The sequence below is a fragment of the Bufo bufo genome, chromosome 1, assembly GCF_905171765.1.
Source record: "Bufo bufo chromosome 1, aBufBuf1.1, whole genome shotgun sequence".
NCBI lineage: Eukaryota > Metazoa > Chordata > Amphibia > Anura > Bufonidae > Bufo > Bufo bufo.
Window position 1 is genome coordinate 5,557,395 of NC_053389.1, and position 18,138 is coordinate 5,575,532.

Below are 18,138 nucleotides of genomic sequence, written 5' to 3' on the forward strand. Positions count from 1 at the left end.
GGCTGGCGGTGTAGGAGGAGAGAGCTGGGGATGCAGCAGGAGAAGGCTGGGGGTGCAGGATTAGTAGCCTGGGGGTGCAGGTGCAGGCGGGAGAAGCTAGGGATGCAAGCAGTGGAGGCTTTGAAAGCAGGCAGCAGAGGCTGGGGATGCAGGCAGCAGAGGCTAAGAATGTAGAGCAATGATGCCAATGTGGAGAGGATGCAGCAGAGCTGACTCAGTAGGCATGGTGCGCAGGAGGAGCAGCTGCAGCCGGTGTAGTGCAGTCTCTCTCCCCATCTCTCAGTCTCTTGGCTGTCTCCCTCCCTTTGCAGGAGTCTCTCTTCTTCACCACGCCTCCTCCCTCCATCCTCCCTCTCTTCCATCCTGCTCGCTCTCCTGCCCCCTCTTCTCCAGTTTCAGGGAGCTGTCAGGCCTCTGTCCCCTACCTCGTCCTCACCATAGGACCCCAGGAGTTGAGGTGGTCCCCATTATTCTCCTCAGCCCTCCCCCTCCTCATTCATTCCGGGGATGCAGCAGAGCTGTGCCTGCTCCTGGTCACAAAGTGTCATTATCTGTCCCCCCAGTGATCACAGCAGAGCCCTCATCATTACACATGCAGATAGCCCCCCATGTAGCACAGAGACCCCAATTGTTCTGCTGCCGTTAGTCCCTGCACGAGGCCGGCTGCCAGGGGATTTACAAAGGACTGTAGAATGGATCATGTCCTGGGGCCCGGGGGCCACATGTACCCACAGTATCTTCCCCAAAGGTTGTGTGATATAGAGACTCTGGGATCAGTGCAATGCGTTTTATATCGTCGTGTGCTGTGAGAACATGAACCAGGAGGATCTGGATGAACCAAGGGGGTGTTAAAATCTTACCCACACATGCCTCTCATACTTCTCTGCAGTCGCCCGATGTAAATCTCATTCTTTAAGGGTTAATTCCAGGAACTATGTACACCTGATGTGGTGGTTGGTGCTGCGGGGGGGAGGGGGGGGCGGTAGATTGGGAATTGGGTGTATGGTGTGAAAAAAATCAGTCTACTTCCCCCCTGGCAGCTGATCTTAAAGTCCTTTCTTACTTCCTTTATAGGAGTCTTCCCAGCTATCCTGTCCCCTACTGCAGCAGCTCCTCCTGACAGGCTGAGATCGATTTCTATTGGCTGCCCAACAGGGAGGAGGGAATCCCTGTGCAGAGACCGAGCTGTGCGCAGAGAAACCCAGCATGCATGTCCTCCAGCACTCAGCTCAGGAGGTGGGTGTCCACACTGAACGCAATGTGGCACCATACTATGTAAGTAACTGAACACCAGGTGGAGCCATACTATGTAAGTAACTGATCACCAGGTGGAGCCATACTATGTAAGTAACTGAACACCAGGTGGACCCATAGCATGTAAGTAACTGAACACCAGGTGGAGCCATACTATGTAAGTAAATGAACACCAGGTGGAGCCATACTATGTAAGTAACTGAACACCAGGTGGAGCCATACTATGTAAGTAACTGATCACCAGGTGGACCCATAGCATGTAAGTAACTGAACACCAGGTGGAGCCATACTATGTAAGTAAATGGACACCAGGTGGAGCCATACTATGTAAGTAACTGAACACCAGGTGGAGCCATACTATGTAAGTAACTAAACACCAGGTGGAGCCATACTATGTAAGTAACTGAACAACAGGTGGAGACATACTATGTAAGTAACTGAACACCAGGTGGAGCCATACTATTTTGGTCACTGAACACCAGGTGGTGCTCTACTATGTAAATAGCTGAACACCAGGTGGAGCAATACAATTTAGGCAACTGATCACCAGGTGGAGCCATACTATGTAAGTAACTGAACACCAGGTGAAGCCATACTATGTAAGTAACTGAACACCAGGTTGAGCCAAACTGTGTTAGTAACTGAACACCAGGTGGTGCCATACTATGTAAGTAACTGAACATCAGGTGGAGCCATACTATGTAAGTAACTGAACACCAGGTGGTGCCAAACTATGTAAGTAACAGAACATCAGAAGGAGCCATACTATGTAAGTAACTGATCACCAGGTGGAGCCATACTATGTAAGTAACTGAACACCAGGTGGTGCCATACTATGTAAGTAACTGAACATCAGAAGGAGCCATACTATGTAAGTCACTGGCCACCAGGTGGAGCCAAAATATCTAAGTAACTAAACACGAGGTGGTGCCATACTATGTAAGTAACTGTACATCAGACAGAGCTATACTATGTAAGTAACTGAAAACCAAGTAGAGCTATACTGTGTAAGTAACTGAACACCAGCTGGTGCCATACTATGTAAGTAACTGAACATCAGAAGGAGCCATACTATGTAAGTAACTGACCACCAGGTGGAGCCAAAATATCTAAGTAACTAAACACCAGGTGAGCCATACTATGTAAGGAACTGATAACCAGGTAAAGCCATACTATGTAAGGAGCTGAACATCTGGTGGAGCCATACTATGTAAGTAAATGATCACCAGGTGGAGCCGTACTATGTAAGTAAATGAACACTAGGGGGCGCACTACTATGTAAGAAAATAAACATCAGGTGGCGCCATACTATGTAAGTAAATGAACACCAGGTGGAGCCATACTATGTAAGTAAACTAACACCAGGTTTAGCCATACTATGTAAGTAACCAAACACCAGGGGGTGTTAAACTATGTAAGTAACTGAACACCAAGTGGAGCAATACTATTTGAGTAAATGAACACCAGGTGGAGCCATACTATGTAACTAAATGAACACCAGGTGGAGCCAAACTATGTAAGTAACTAAACACCAGGTGGAGCCATACTATGTAAGTAACTGAACACCAGGCGGAGTCATAATATGTAAGAAAATGAACAACAGGGGCTGCAATACTATGTAAGTAACTAAACACCAGGTGAGCCATACTATGTAAGTAACTGAACACCAGGTGGTGCCAAACTATGTAAGTAACAGAACATCAGAAGGAGCCATACTATGTAAGTAACTGATCACCAGGTGGAGCCATACTATGTAAGTAACTGAACACCAGGTGGTGCCATACTATGTAAGTAACTGAACATCAGAAGGAGCCATACTATGTAAGTAACTGACCACCAGGTGGAGCCAAAATATCTAAGTAACTAAACACGAGGTGGTGCCATACTATGTAAGTAACTGTACATCAGACAGAGCTATACTATGTAAGTAACTGAAAACCAAGTAGAGCTATACTGTGTAAGTAACTGAACACCAGCTGGTGCCATACTATGTAAGTAACTGAACATCAGAAGGAGCCATACTATGTAAGTAACTGACCACCAGGTGGAGCCAAAATATCTAAGTAACTAAACACCAGGTGAGCCATACTATGTAAGGAACTGATAACCAGGTAAAGCCATACTATGTAAGGAGCTGAACATCAGGTGGAGCCATACTATGTAAGTAAATGATCACCAGGTGGAGCCGTACTATGTAAGTAAATGAACACTAGGGGGCGCACTACTATGTAAGAAAATAAACATCAGGTGGCGCCATACTATGTAAGTAAATGAACACCAGGTGGAGCCATACTATGTAAGTAAACTAACACCAGGTTTTGCCATACTATGTAAGTAACCAAACACCAGGGGGTGTTAAACTATGTAAGTAACTGAACACCAAGTGGAGCAATACTATTTGAGTAAATGAACACCAGGTGGAGCCATACTATGTAACTAAATGAACACCAGGTGGAGCCAAACTATGTAAGTAACTAAACACCAGGTGGAGCCATACTATGTAAGTAACTGAACACCAGGCGGAGTCATAATATGTAAGAAAATGAACAACAGGGGCTGCCATACTATGTAAGTAACTAAACACCAGGTGAGCCATACTATGTAAGTAACTGAACACCAGGTGGAGCCATAGTATGTAAGTAACTGAACAAAAGGGGGAACAATACTATGTAAGTAAATAAACATTAGGTGGTACCATACTATGCAAGTAACTGAATACTGAGTGGAACTATAGTATATAAGTAACTTAACACCAGGTGGCGCCACACTATTTAAGTAACTAAACACCAGGTGGAGCCATACTATGTAACTAAATGAACACCAGGTGGAGCCAAACTATGTAAGTAACTAATCACCAGGTGGAACTGTAACGGACCGTTTCCGCAGACAAGGGGTTAAAATCCGTTTAGGCGATAAGCCCCTTTCTGAGAGACAGGCACAGCTACTGCAGAACACCAATGTCCCGAACTGGATACAAAGTAGCACTCCAAACTGGAACCTCACAAATAGCTGCTAGCAGACGAACAGGGATCAGCTTACACTTCTGGCAATCGGTCTTCTAACAGCATACAGCGAATCCCCCCAATAACGAGACAAGGCTCCGTGTTGAGGGTCAAGCAGTGGTCTGACTGTACTTCACGTACAGCCTCTTTTATTCACAAACCACAAACATAGTACTGCCCACAGGGGTTTGAAATACAACCAATCAGTAATTTGCAACACATACAATGTAACTACAGCAACCAATCGTTCACACCCCCAGAGGACCAGAATGAAGACTGTGACATAGGACAAGATATGCAGCACTGTAGGATACACAGAGACAATACATCCCCACAATGCATCATGGTTCCCTCCTCTCTGTCCCGGAGACAACCGAGGCGTAATCCAATTATCTCTCAAGACAAAGAGAAGTCACCAATACACATGCGCAGACAACAGGACACACATCACCCTTTAAACACACAATGGGACAATGGCACAATAGAAACACACCCAGCATTTCCTCCCAAGCTGACAAGTTACACTTATTATAAATTGTTACAACTTTGTGAGTTTACATTGGCCATACATATAACTTACATCAATTTAAACAGTATAACTTGGGGACAAACCTATCCAAAATTCACTTGAATAGGTTCAGGGGTTTAAAAGTTAGTATATGGCCCATAATCCTGGGGCAAGAGGTGGATAAACAGGCCTCTCCAAAACACCGTGGCGAGGTTGGTTTCGCCACAGGAACCATACTATGTAAGTAACTGAACACCAGGTGGAGCCATACTATGTAAGTAACTGAACACCAGGTGGAGCCATACTATGTAATTAACTGAACACCAGGTGGAGCCATACTATGTAAGTAACTGAACACCAGGTGGAGCCATACTATGTAAGTAACTGAACACCAGGTGGAGCCATACTATGTAAGTAACTGTACACCAGGTGGAGCCATACAATGTAAGTAACTGAACACCAGGTGGTGCCAAAATATGTAAGTAACTGAAAACCAGATGGAGCCATACCATCTAAGTAACTGATCACCAGGTGGACCCACACTATGTAAGTAAATTAACATCAGGTGGAGCCATACTATGAGTAAATTAATACCAGGTGGAGCAATACAATGTAAGTAAATGAACACCAGGTGGAGCCAAACTATAAGTAAATTAATACCAAGTGGAGCCATACTGTTTAAGTAACCAAACACCAGGGGGTGTTTCACTAAGTATGTAAGTAACTGAACACCAGGTGGTGCCAAAATATGTAAGTAACTGAAAACCAGGTGGAGCCATACCATCTAAATAAATGATCACCAGGTGGCACCATACTATGTAAGTAAATGAACAACTGGTGGAGCCATACTATAAGTAAATTAATACCAGGTGGAGCTATACTATGTAAGTAAATGAACTACAAGTGAAGCTATACTAAGAAAGTAACTAAACAACAGGGGGCGCAATACTATGTAAGCAACTAAACAACAGGGGGTGCCAAACAATGTACGTAAATGAACACCAGGTGGAGCCATACTATAAGTAAATTAATACCAGGTGGAGCCATACTATGTAAGTAACCAAAAACCAGAGGGTGTTTCACTATGTATGTAAGTAAATAAACAACAGGTGGAGCCATACTATGTAAGTAACTGATCATTAAGATCAGTTGATCGCCACTGCGCAGCTGACTCCTTCATCTAAGTTCCAGTGCATGCGCACTAGAAGGCAATGGGTACGTATGGAGGGTAAGTGCTTGCGGCGATCACTACTTCGCACCTGGTCATACAGGACCTCCCCCCTGAGAGTGACGCTACTAACCTGTCATAATAACAACACCTACAACGATAGGTTACAACTAACTAGTTAGATACATACCCCCTTCGGAGTGGTGCTTTCTCTCACAGGAAGTGAGAGAGTAGCAGATAAATTCTCCTACCAGCGTTTGTTACTTTGTCTGCCCGATACCCCTAATGAAGCCAGAGTAGCTGGCAAAACATGTTGGGGGGGCGGAATTTAGGTCTTAATTTGCTGTACTCTATTGAGTGATGCTGTAATCTGTGTGCTTGATGTAAAACACATACTGGCATAAGGCTTATCTTACATTGATGCTTAAACCCCAGGTATGGGGGTCCAGTAGACACCAGGCACATAAAAGTACTCTGTCTAATACAGCTGGGACAGTGGTGTGTGGTAGAGCGGTTTTAGTGCACTCCCGCCTACCTATAAACCTTACTGACCTATCATTCATAGCATCTCTCATGGGGCACAGTGTTTTTAACACTTTAGTTAGCTCATCAAATATCTTTTCACCAGTTTTAAAGATTAATAATTGAAAGTTATGTCTTATTAGTCTGGGACAAGAGTGGTTAGTAGCCGTTTAGGCATTAGTGGTTGTGTAACTGATCATTAAGTGGCACCATACTATGTAAATAACTGAACAACAGAAGGAGCCATAGTATGCAAGTAACTGAATACCTGGGGGCGCCATACCATGTAAGTAAGTGAATACATTGGGGCGCCATACTATGTAAGTAACTGAACACCAGGTGGTGCCATACTATGTAAGCAAATTTACACCAAGAGGAGCCATACTCTGTAAGTAACTAAACAGCAGGAGGCACCAAACAATGGAAGTAAATGAACACCAGGTGGAGCCATACTATGTAAGTAACCAAACACCAGGGGGAGTTACACTATGTATGTAAGTAAATGGACTACAGGTGGAGCCATACTATGTAAGTAACTGAACACAAGGTGGAACTATACTATGTAAGTAACTGAACACCAGGTGGCGCAAGACTATTTAAGAAAATGAAAACCAGGTGGAGCCATACTATGTAAGTAACTGATCATTAGGTGGCACCATACTATGTAAGTAATTGAACATCAGATGGACCCATACTATGTAAATAAATGAACACCAGGTGGAACCATACTATAAGTAGCTGATCACCAGGTGGAGCCATACTATGTAAATAACTAAACACCTGGTGAAGCCATACAATGTAAGTTACTGAACACCGCGTGGTGCCATACTATGTAAGTAAATGAACACCAGGTGGAGCCATAGTATGTAAGTAACTGAACACCAGGTGGAGCCAATTTATGTAAGTAACTGAAAACAAGGTGGAGCCATACTATGTAAGTAAATGAACATCAGGTGGTGCCATACTATGTAAGTAAATGAACATCAGGTGGCGCCATACTATGTAAGTAACTAAACAGCAGGGGGTGCCAAACAATCTAAGTAAATGAACACCAGGTGGAGCCATGCAATGTAACTAACCAAACACCAGGGGGTGTTATACTATGTATGTAAGTAAATGAACAATAGGTGGAGCCATACTATGTAAGTAACTGAACATCAGGTGGTGCCACACTATTTAAGAAAATTAACACCAGGTGGAGCCATATTATGTAAGTAACTAAATACCAGGTGGAGCCATACTATGTAAGTAATTGAACACCAGGTGGCGCCATACTATGTAAGAAACTGAACACCAGGGGAAGCCATACTTTGTAAGTAAATGTACATCAGATGGACCCATACTATTTAAGTTAATGAACACTAGGTGGAGTGTATGTAAGTAACTGAATGCCAGGTGGAGCCATACTATGTAAACGAACACCGGGAGGAGCCATACTATGTAAGTAAATAAACACCTGGGGGCACCATACTATGTAAGTAACTGAACACCAGGTGGTGCCATACTATGTAAGTAAATGAACACCAGGGTGCCCCATACTTTGTAAGTAACTCATCACCAGGGAAAGCCATACTATGTACGTAACTGAACGCCAGGTGTAGCCATACTATGTAAGTAACTGAACACCAGGTGGAGCCATACTATGTACGTAACTGAACACCAGGTGGAGCCATACTATGTAAATTAATGAACACCAGGTGGCGCTATACTATGTATGCAACTGAACACCAGGTAGAGAGATAATATGTAAGTAACTTATCACCAGGGGGATCCATACATGTATGTAACTGAACATCGGGTGGAGCCATAACTATGTAAGTAACTGAACACCAGGTAGAGCCATACTATGTAAGTAACTGAACACCAGGTGGAGCCATACTATGTAAGTAACTGAACACCAGGTGGAGCCATACTATATGTGTAACTAAACACCAGATGGAGCCATACTATGTAAGTAACTGAACATCTGGTGGTACCATACTGTGTAAGTAACTGAACACAAGGTGGCACCATACTATGTAAGTAACTGAACCCCAGGTGGAGCCATACTATGTAAATATCTCAACACCAGGTGGAGCCATACTATATAAGGAACTAATCATCAAGTGGAGTCATACTATGTAAGTAACTAAACACCAGCTGGTGCCGCAGTCGTCGGGTGCATGGCAAGGGGTCCCTTAAAGTACATGTTTTTCGAGACACCAGTTGCAGTGAAACAACAAGGGCACAGGGCCCGTTTTAGTGATGCAGTAGTAGGTACTCATGTGTGGGAATGCCAGAGTGGTGAAGGGTGGCCAAAATGTCCCTTGATGTTGGTGCATGTGTCATGGTGCACCTACCTGGATATGCTGTACCCCAGGTGGAGCCATACTATGTAAACGAACACCGGGAGGAGCCATACTATGTAAGTAAATAAACACCTGGGGGCGCCATACTATGTAAGTAACTAAACACCAGGTGGTGCCATACTATGTAAGTAAATGAACAACAGGGTGCCCCATACTTTGTAAGTAACTCATCACCAGGGAAAGCCATACTATGTACGTAACTGAACGCCAGGTGTAGCCATACTATGTAAGTAACTGAACACCAGGTGGAGCCATACTATGTACGTAACTGAACACCAGGTGGAGCCATACTATGTAAGTTAATGAACACCAGGTAGAGATATAATATGTAAGTAACTTATCACCAGGGAAAGCCATACATGTATGTAACTGAACATCGGGTGGAGCCATAACTATGTAAGTAACTGAACACCAGGTAGAGCCATACTATGTAAGTAACTGAACACCAGGTGGAGCCATACTATGTAAGTAACTGAATACCAGGTGGAGCCATACTATGTGTGTAACTAAACACAAGGTGGCACCATACTATGTAAGTAACTGAACACCAGGTGGAGCCATACTATGTAAGCATCTGAACACCAGGTGGATCCATACTATATAAGCAACTAATCATCAGGTGGAGCCATACTATGTAAGTAACTGAACTCCAGGTGGTGCCGCATTCGTCAGGCGCGTGGCAAGGGGTCCCTTAAAGTACATGTTTTTCGTGACACCAGTTGCAGTGAAACAACAAGGGCACAGGGCCCCTTTTAGTGATGTAGTAGATGGTACCCATGTGTGGAAATGCCAGAGTGGGGAAGGGTGGCCTAAATGTCCCTTGATGTTGGTGCACATGTCATGGTGCTCCTACCTGGATATGCTGGACCCCAGGCATTGCCTTCCGAAAGCAGAAAAAAGGGAAGTTGAATTAATCAATAAAGAATAAACTTGGGTCAAACCTTGTATATAGTTGAATAGCAGCTTTACTTGAATACAGTCTTCAAACTTTGTCTTGGTTCCAGCAGGCGTTAGCATAAATTATGGCAGGCAAACTCCTATCTGCTACATCTCTGGCTCTGCTGTGCTGACAGGATAGCTGTATGACTTAACTTTAGCTGTGTGCTGCAACTTCTCTCTGTAGTTTGACTCTAGATTTGTCCAGGGAAAACTCCTCCTGGCTTCAGTGGCTCCAAGCTGTGGCCTCCACTTCCAGCAGAGCTGAAGGTGCTCTAGCTGCCCTAAACAAGGCACGTCCAGTAGGGGCTTGCACCTGCTGCCTTCCCTAAGCAGGGGGTAAATTAGACCTTCCCCTGGAAGGGGGTAAGCTGAACTGACCCTAACTAGAATTCCACCCTCCCTGCAGAAAGTGGGATACGCCCACCACACCACAGAGGGGTTGTTAGAATGGAAGGAAAAGCTCCATTCTCTGTGAGATAGCTCTGCCGTGTTTGCTGCCACCTGCTAGTGAACCAGGCATATTACAATTGAACAGTTTCATAAATGAACACCAGGGGGAGCCATACTATCCAAGTAAATGAACACCAGGTGGAGCCATACTATGTAAGTAACTGAACACCAGGTGGAGTCATACTATGTAAGTAGATGTACACAAGGTGGAGCCAATTTATGTAAGTAACTGACCACCAGGTGGCGCCATACTATGTAAGTAACTAAACAACAGGGGTGCCAAACAATGTTAGTAAATGAACACCAGGTGGAGCCATACTATGTAAGTAATGCATCACCAGGGGGAGCCATACTATGCACGTAACTGAATACTAGGTGGAGCCATACTATGTAAGTAAGTAAACACCAGGTGGAGCCATATTATGTAAGCAACAACACCAGGTGGAGCCATACTATGAAAGTAACAACACCAGGTGGAGCCAGACTATGTAAGTAAACAAACACCGGGGGGCGCCATACTATGTAACTAACTGAACACCAGGTGGTGCCTTACTATGTAAGTAAATGTACACCAGATGGAGCCATACTATGTAAGTAATGGAATACCAGGTGGATGGATACTATGTAAGTCACTGAACACCAGGTGGAGCCATACTGTAGAAGTAACTGAACACCAAGTGGAGCCATACTATGTAAGTACTTGAACACCAGGTGGAGCCATACTATGTAAGTAGATGTACACAAGGTGGAGCCAATTTATGTAAGTAACTGAACACCAGGTGGCGCCATACTATGTAAGTAACTAAACACCAGGTGGCGCCATACTATGTAAGTAACTGATCACCAGGTAAAGCCATACTATGTAAGTAACTGAACACCTGGTGGTGCCATACTATGTAAGTTGCTGAACACCAGGTGGCGCCATACTGTGTATGAAAGGTCTCTTCTCTGGATGTAGTAATTTGCACACTTGCATAATCTACAATGTTTATGATATTTTGGGGGGTGAACTCTTTAACTGTACTTTGAGATTGTATACATGAACCAGGGGTACCAGGATGAACAGTGATGAAAATCTTTTCAGAACAGACTTCTCCTGTTCTCTCTGTCTACCTCTGATCTGTCTCTGTGAGTGTTTACAGCAAATCTGCTATTCTGTATATGAACCAGCGGGATCAGGATGAACATAGATTTGATTTGTGAGAAATATAGATTAATATTTACTGTCAGCTATGTCCCCACATCCCACCATTTGGTGAAAGAAAGCAGAGGTAGTGAACTCCACAGGAGGGCCCTGCTTCAAAGCCGTAGCCAGATAGCAGAAAACTCTTAGCAGGCCACATTTGGTTACATTTCACACCTCCATTCAGACAGCACAGATCCTGCAGGAAAACCTCCATGCAGGGGGTCTAAGTCATTCCCCAGTTCAATCAAATCTAGCAGACAGCATGGAACCGGCGATTTATAAGGAATTATGAATTGCCCAGCCATCACAGGCGCAATCCGGATACATATTTGTGTCCCGGTGGCCACAATGAACATGCCCATGGTCTTAGTTTGGTGGGATGCCAGGGAAGGGAGATATATATATCTCCCCACAGAAACCAACTAACGGTACCATGTTTGGTCTCTACTTGTAGCCGGAACCCAGGCAGATCTGTTGGTCCCAGAAACTTCCCCCTTTGACGTTGTGGTCTGGAGCTATGAACCCTAAAGGGTTTTGTGGGTCATTGAGCTGCCAGGATCAGCAGGGAGGGGGGAACCACTCCCAGAGGTCAGGAGGGGAGGGGCTGGCTACAGGTTAAAAGGCTTTTGCCAGCAAGCTGGCTTGTCTTTTTCTGATAGGGGTTCACATCGTGCTATGTGTTTGGAGAGACCTGGAAACAGCTGACATCACTGCCCCCCACGTGACCGCAGCCAAGGACTATTACACCATCCTAACCCAAAGGAAAATTCATCTACCTGGTAACTGACTTGTACTCTGTGTAATCCTGTGTGTACCATATTACCTGTATTTGTAACTTCAGACCACTGTATATATTCTGTGTGTATAGTGTTATATCTAGTGAGCCCTTAAGGCGAATAAATATATAATTTAATCTTGTGCTGTCTTGTATCTCGATCAAGAATCCCCACTTCCGTGTTTCGGCCTAGTTATAAGCTACCGCGGGTTGGTTTCTCATCCTATATTATCCCGGGCTGATATCAAACGAGAAGCTGGTGGCAGATTACCCGGGCTGAAAAAGCGCTGTTTTCACTGCGGCAGTGAAAAGGCTCTCTCAGCTTGTTGTCTCTCTGTGCCCGCGTGGACAGGAGGTGTCTGTGTTAACGGTTTGATGGTGGGATGCCAGGGAAAGGATATATACATATCTCACCACAGAAACCAACTAACGGTACCATGTTTGGAATCTAGTTGTAGCCGGAACCCAGGCAGATCCGTTGGTCCCAGAACCATCTCCCTGTGACCTTCTGGACTGGAGCTATGAACCCTACAGGGTTTTGTGGGTCATTTGCAGCCAGTCCAGCAGAGGGGGGGTGGACCCCTCCCAAAGTCCGGGAGGGGAGGGGCCGGCTACAGGTTAAAAGGCTTGTGCCAGCAAGCGGGCGTGTAGTTCTCTGAAGAAGGGTCACATCGTGTAATGTGTTTAGGGAGACCCAGGAACTAGCTGAGATCACTGCCCTTCATGTGACTACAGCAAAGAACACCTCATAACCCAAAGGAACTTTCATCTTACCCGGTAACTGACATTTACTCTGCTTAACCCTGTTGTACCCATATAACCTGTATCTGTAACCTCAGACCACTGTATATATTCTCTGTGTATATTGTGTTATATCTAGTGTGCCCTTAAGGCGATTAAATATATAATTTAATCTTGTGCTGTTCTGGTATCTCGATCACGAATCCCTACGTCCGTGTTTCGGCCTAATTATAAGCTACCCCAGGTTGGTTTCTCACCCTATATAATCCCGTTAGTGGACCGGGCTTATATCAAACGAGAAGCTGGTGGCAGATACCCGGGATGACATGGCTGTTTTTTCCGTGCCAGTGAAAAAGATCTCATCAGCTTGTTGCCTCTCTGTACCCACATGGACAAGAGGTGTCTGTGTAAACTGTACCAAGCCAACATTACCTGCTCCTCTGGAGGGCGTAACGTCATGATTTGGGTAACCCGTGACCATATCGCGGCTCGTGAGCTCAGCGTAGATGACGTCAAGCGGACACGAGGCGTGGTATTCGTCTCATATTGGTGGCAGCAAAGTGGGATCGAGATACTAGTGTGTGTGAGACCCATACTCCCAGACACTAAAGACAACCAGCAGTAGCTTTTGCCGCTGGAGTCTTAAGATCAGCTCAACACTAGACTGTCTGAGTACAAATACAATAAGGTGTGTGTGCATCAGTCTGTGTCAGTGACCATCCATGGCAATGATGGCCAGTTACACATAAAGCAAGGCTAAGGAGATGGCCGAGGCTATGAATGATTGCGGGGAGGAAACAGTCCAGATGGGGGGCGGAGAGGAGGTGGAAGGTGAGGAGGAGGACAGCCAAAGCTCCCCAAGGAGCCAGTTGCCGGCGGTGAGGTCCGCGGTGGGCCTCACTCCACCTGCCCATCCCCCCAGCCAAGCTGGCTCAGCTGCTCTCCTACAAGCTGCCATGGACCGTCTCCAGGCAGACCAGGCAGCTTCTGAGCTCCTCCTGGCGGTTGCAGAGCATCGCGAGCAAGCAGAGGTTGCAGAGCGTCGTGAGTAAGCAGAGGCTGCACAACGTCGTGAGCAGGCCGAGCATGAGCACCAGCTACAAATGCTCCAGCTGAAGCTCCAATTCCAGAAGCTCTCCATAGCCCGATGTGAGTCTCCAGAGGTCCGGATTCCCAAACTGCGGGCAGAGGACTTTCCCCTACTGGACAAAGATGGGGACCTGGACGCCTTTTTGTTGGCATTTGAGACGGCCTGCCATCAGTACCAGCTGCTAGAGGACCAGTGGGTCAGATTCCTCACGCCACGGCTCAGGGGAAAAGCCCTTGAAATCTTCGGGTACTTGCCCAGTGAGACCATCCTGAGCTATGAGGACATCAAACAGGCTCTGGTCAGGCAGTATAACTTAACTCCTGAGTCCCATCGGAAAAAGCTCAGGAATTTGCAGCGGGGTTTTACCCAGAGCTGGGCCGATGCGGGCCTTGCTGAGAGCGGTCGACCAATGGACCACAGGATTGGAGCTCACCACCGTCCAGCAGCTGAAGGAGCTCAACGCCACAGAGCAGTTCTTGTGGAATTGCCCGGAGGACCTACAGAAGTACCTCTGTGACTGGAAGTCAAAGGGGGCCTCCGCAACAGCAGCCCTGGCCGATGAATACACCAACAACAGGACTTCAGAGGCCCGGAAACCTGTCGGCTGGAGAGGGGGTAAGACGCACACTGCACCTGCTAGCCCTGCCCCTAGGCCCAAGTGGGCACCGGCCCCAGCTTCACTTTCCACGACTTTGCCACCTGTGTAAACAGCCAGGACACTTCAGGGCCACATGTCCACAGCGCCCGAGGGACCCGTCCCAGTCGCATATCCGGAAACTGTCCACTGTGTTGTGTGTGGGGGTGGGGGGAGGTCCCTGGACAATTCGCAAATGGTCACCGTGGGCCAGGCCGTGGCCATGGGACTTAGAGACACCGGCGCTGAGAAGACACTGGTACGGCCTGAACTGGTGGCACCCCATGATTTACTGCCGGGGAAATCCCTTACTGTCTCCGGGATTGGAGGAGTAGAACCGGCGTTGCCCGTCGCCAAGGTCTATTTGGACTGGGGCGCTGGTCGAGGAGTAAGGGAGGTGGGGGTATCTGCAAATATCCCCGCCAGTGTTTTTCTGGGGACGAACCTGGGGCTTGTGTCTAAGTACATGGCCGCTGACAGCCCGAGGTCCGATCCCCCAGAATGTGATGTAATGTCCACCCCTGATGATACTGTAAATGTATCTAACATGCCTGTTGATGGGGATGTGGGGGTGGGGGATGTAATGTGTGCCTCTCCCTTCAGTGGGGAGGGGGTTATTCACGCCAGCTGTGCTGAGGCCCCAGGGTGTGGCCAGCAAGCATGCTGGGACCTGTTGTCCTCAGGTGTGGCTACTGAGGGGACAAGCAGGGGGCAGACAGCTGCATAGGAGGAGGATGCAAATGAGGTCAGGGCTGTCCCAGGAGAGATAGGGCTCCCAGGTAAAGCCTCAGTGCAGGATTCCTTCACAACCGGGATGTCAGAGGGCCAGGTTAGTCCATCTGGACTGGCGACTTGGTCGGAAGCCAAGGGGAAGCAGGCACTACCAGTGGTGGCAGCAACCATAGCTGCTGTCACACGCAATGGGAGTGTTGGGGCCCTAGGGGCCCCTAAGAGGTCTGATGGCTTTCCCCCTTCTGACCAAGTGGTTGCCGAGTCATATGGAGGCCCAGAGACAGGTCCCGGGAACCTGACAGAGGACGTGGCAGTCTTGTTTCTATGTTTCTATGTTTGTCTATTCTGGCCATGTCCGGTCAGGGGTTTTAGGTGGTGTTAGTGGCTGACGCCAGCCTGAACGCTCTCAAGGAGCAAGTGGCACTGCCGCCCTCGGACTCAGACCTCAAGCGGGTGGTCTGGGACCAAGGACGGCTGTGCCGATTACCGGTCCAGCAGGGCTCACCAGAGGAGTGGCCTAGGGACCAGCAGTTAATAGAACTGACAGGGGGCGTGGCAGTCTCATCTATTCTGACCACGTCCCACCAGGGGTTTCGGATGGTGTCAGGTGCTAGTGTCAGCTTGAAAGCTCTCACGGGGCAGGTAGCACGGCCTTCCTTGGACTCAGACCTCCAGAGGGCGGTCTTGGACCAAGGACGGTTGTGCCGGGAAACAGAGGCGTGGCCTAGGGACCGACAATTAGTGGTACCTTTTCCGTTCAGGGCGGAGTTTTTCTGGATTGCACATGAGATTCCGATGGCCAGATACCCGGGGGCTGCTAAGACAGAGGCCTGGACAGGAGACGTAGCGACCCCTGGGGTGTCGGTAATCGAGTGTGTTGTGTGCTTCCAGGAAAAAGCACAGGCCTTGTCGCGGTTGGTGCACGACAGTATGGGGCAGGCTCAGACCGTCCACAAGCGAGGGTACGACCAGATGGCTTGTGAGAGGACCCACCAGGTGGGTCAGCAAGCGTGGATGCTGGTTCCCGTACCTCAGGACAAGCTTCAGGCAGCCTGGAAGGGCCCATACCTCGCGCACCAGCGGCTCAATGCCAGGATATAACTGGTCACCCTGGACCACACCCGGGGAAGGCAGAAGGCCTCCTCCGTGAACCTGACGCAGGCGCATCGTGAGCAAGAGGCAGGTACCCTCCTAGAATACCGCCCCTTCCGGGAACTGTTCACCAAAACGCCCAGGAGGACGGCGTCCACCGAGATGCCATTGGGCATGGTGTATGCCCCTGCCACTTCTGAGTGGATGGTAAAGCTGCTTAAGGTACTTGAAGGGTACGCGGCCGCGTACCTGGAGGTCATTGCCGACTTCGGTCCTACATGGTAGGATCCCCAAGAGCATCTGGCACAGATGCTCGGGCAGATATGCCAGGCAGGCTTGACCCTTATGCCAGGAAAGTGCCAGCTGGGCATAAGCGAGGGGCCCCGGGCAGGCGGGAAGCTTCGTAACCGGAACCTGGGATAGTGGATGCCAGCTCATCTTGGCTCACCCTCCGGGACAAGCACCAGGTGATGTCCTTCCTGGGCACCGCCGGGTACTATAGGGGGTTCGCACCCCACTATAGTAGCCTGGCGAGGCCCCTGATGGGCCGCACCAGGAAGAAGCTGCCCTATGCAGTCAATTGGACAAACGACTGCGAGACGGCCTTCCAGGCACTGAAGGATGCACTTTCCATCTTCCCGGTACTACAAGCAGCCGACTTCATGCGGCCGTTTATAGTATCGACTGATGCCAGTAATTGTGGCCTCCCGGTGGCCACGATGAACATGCCCATGGTCTTAGTTTGATGGTGGGATGCCAGGGAATGGAGATATACATATCTCCCCACAGAAATCAACTAACGGTACCATGTTTGGACTCTACTTGTAGCCGGAACCCAGGTGGATCTGTTGGTCCCAGAACCATCCCCCTGTGACGTTCTGGTCTGGAGCTATGAACCCTAAAGTGTTTTTTGGGCCATTGAGCTGCCAGGATCCGCAGGGAGGGGACCACTCCCAGAGGCCGAGAGGGGAGGGGCCTGCTACAGGTTAAAAGGCTTGTGCCAGCAAGCGGGCGTGTCTTTTTCTGAAAGGGGGTCACATCGTGGTTACATTGGTTACTGTTTGAACCCCCCATTTCTATGGGTTAAGTTTGACCCTGTTGCTATGGGTTACCTTTGACCCTGTTGCTATAGGTTACTGTTTGGTTGCTGTGGTGACTCTATCCTGCCTAATTACTGAAGAGTCCGCCATTACTGGTATAGAATGTTGATTGGACACCATGGTGTCTCCCTGCACTCATCTGTGCCATGTGACTTGCGCCTAGGTTCCATACTTTGTGTGAACTGTGCCCTTAAGCTGATGGGAGATGCCAGCAAGATAATGAGCTGATGAGGGTCTGATACCCCTGAGGTCACCAGCGAGGGTCCTACAACAGGTAAATCACCCTGCACACATGCCCAGGTCTGTCCACTGGTAGGCACAGGCAGGAGATGCATCACCACTCCGCGGCACTCATGTTCCTTGGTCAGGATAAGCCACACTGGGAACAGCGAGAGGCACCATAGAGTTACAGCATCACTAAAGGATGGACTGAGGGCGACGACCATGAGGAAAGTCTATGTCATAGAAGATGTGGAGACATCACGTTAATGGTTCTCCGCAACCAACTCTCCAGCTGTGAACAAGAACTTGGGGTAACACAGACTCCACCTGAGAACCCCTCACCCATCCTACGGCCAACTGTTCTCTATAATCCTG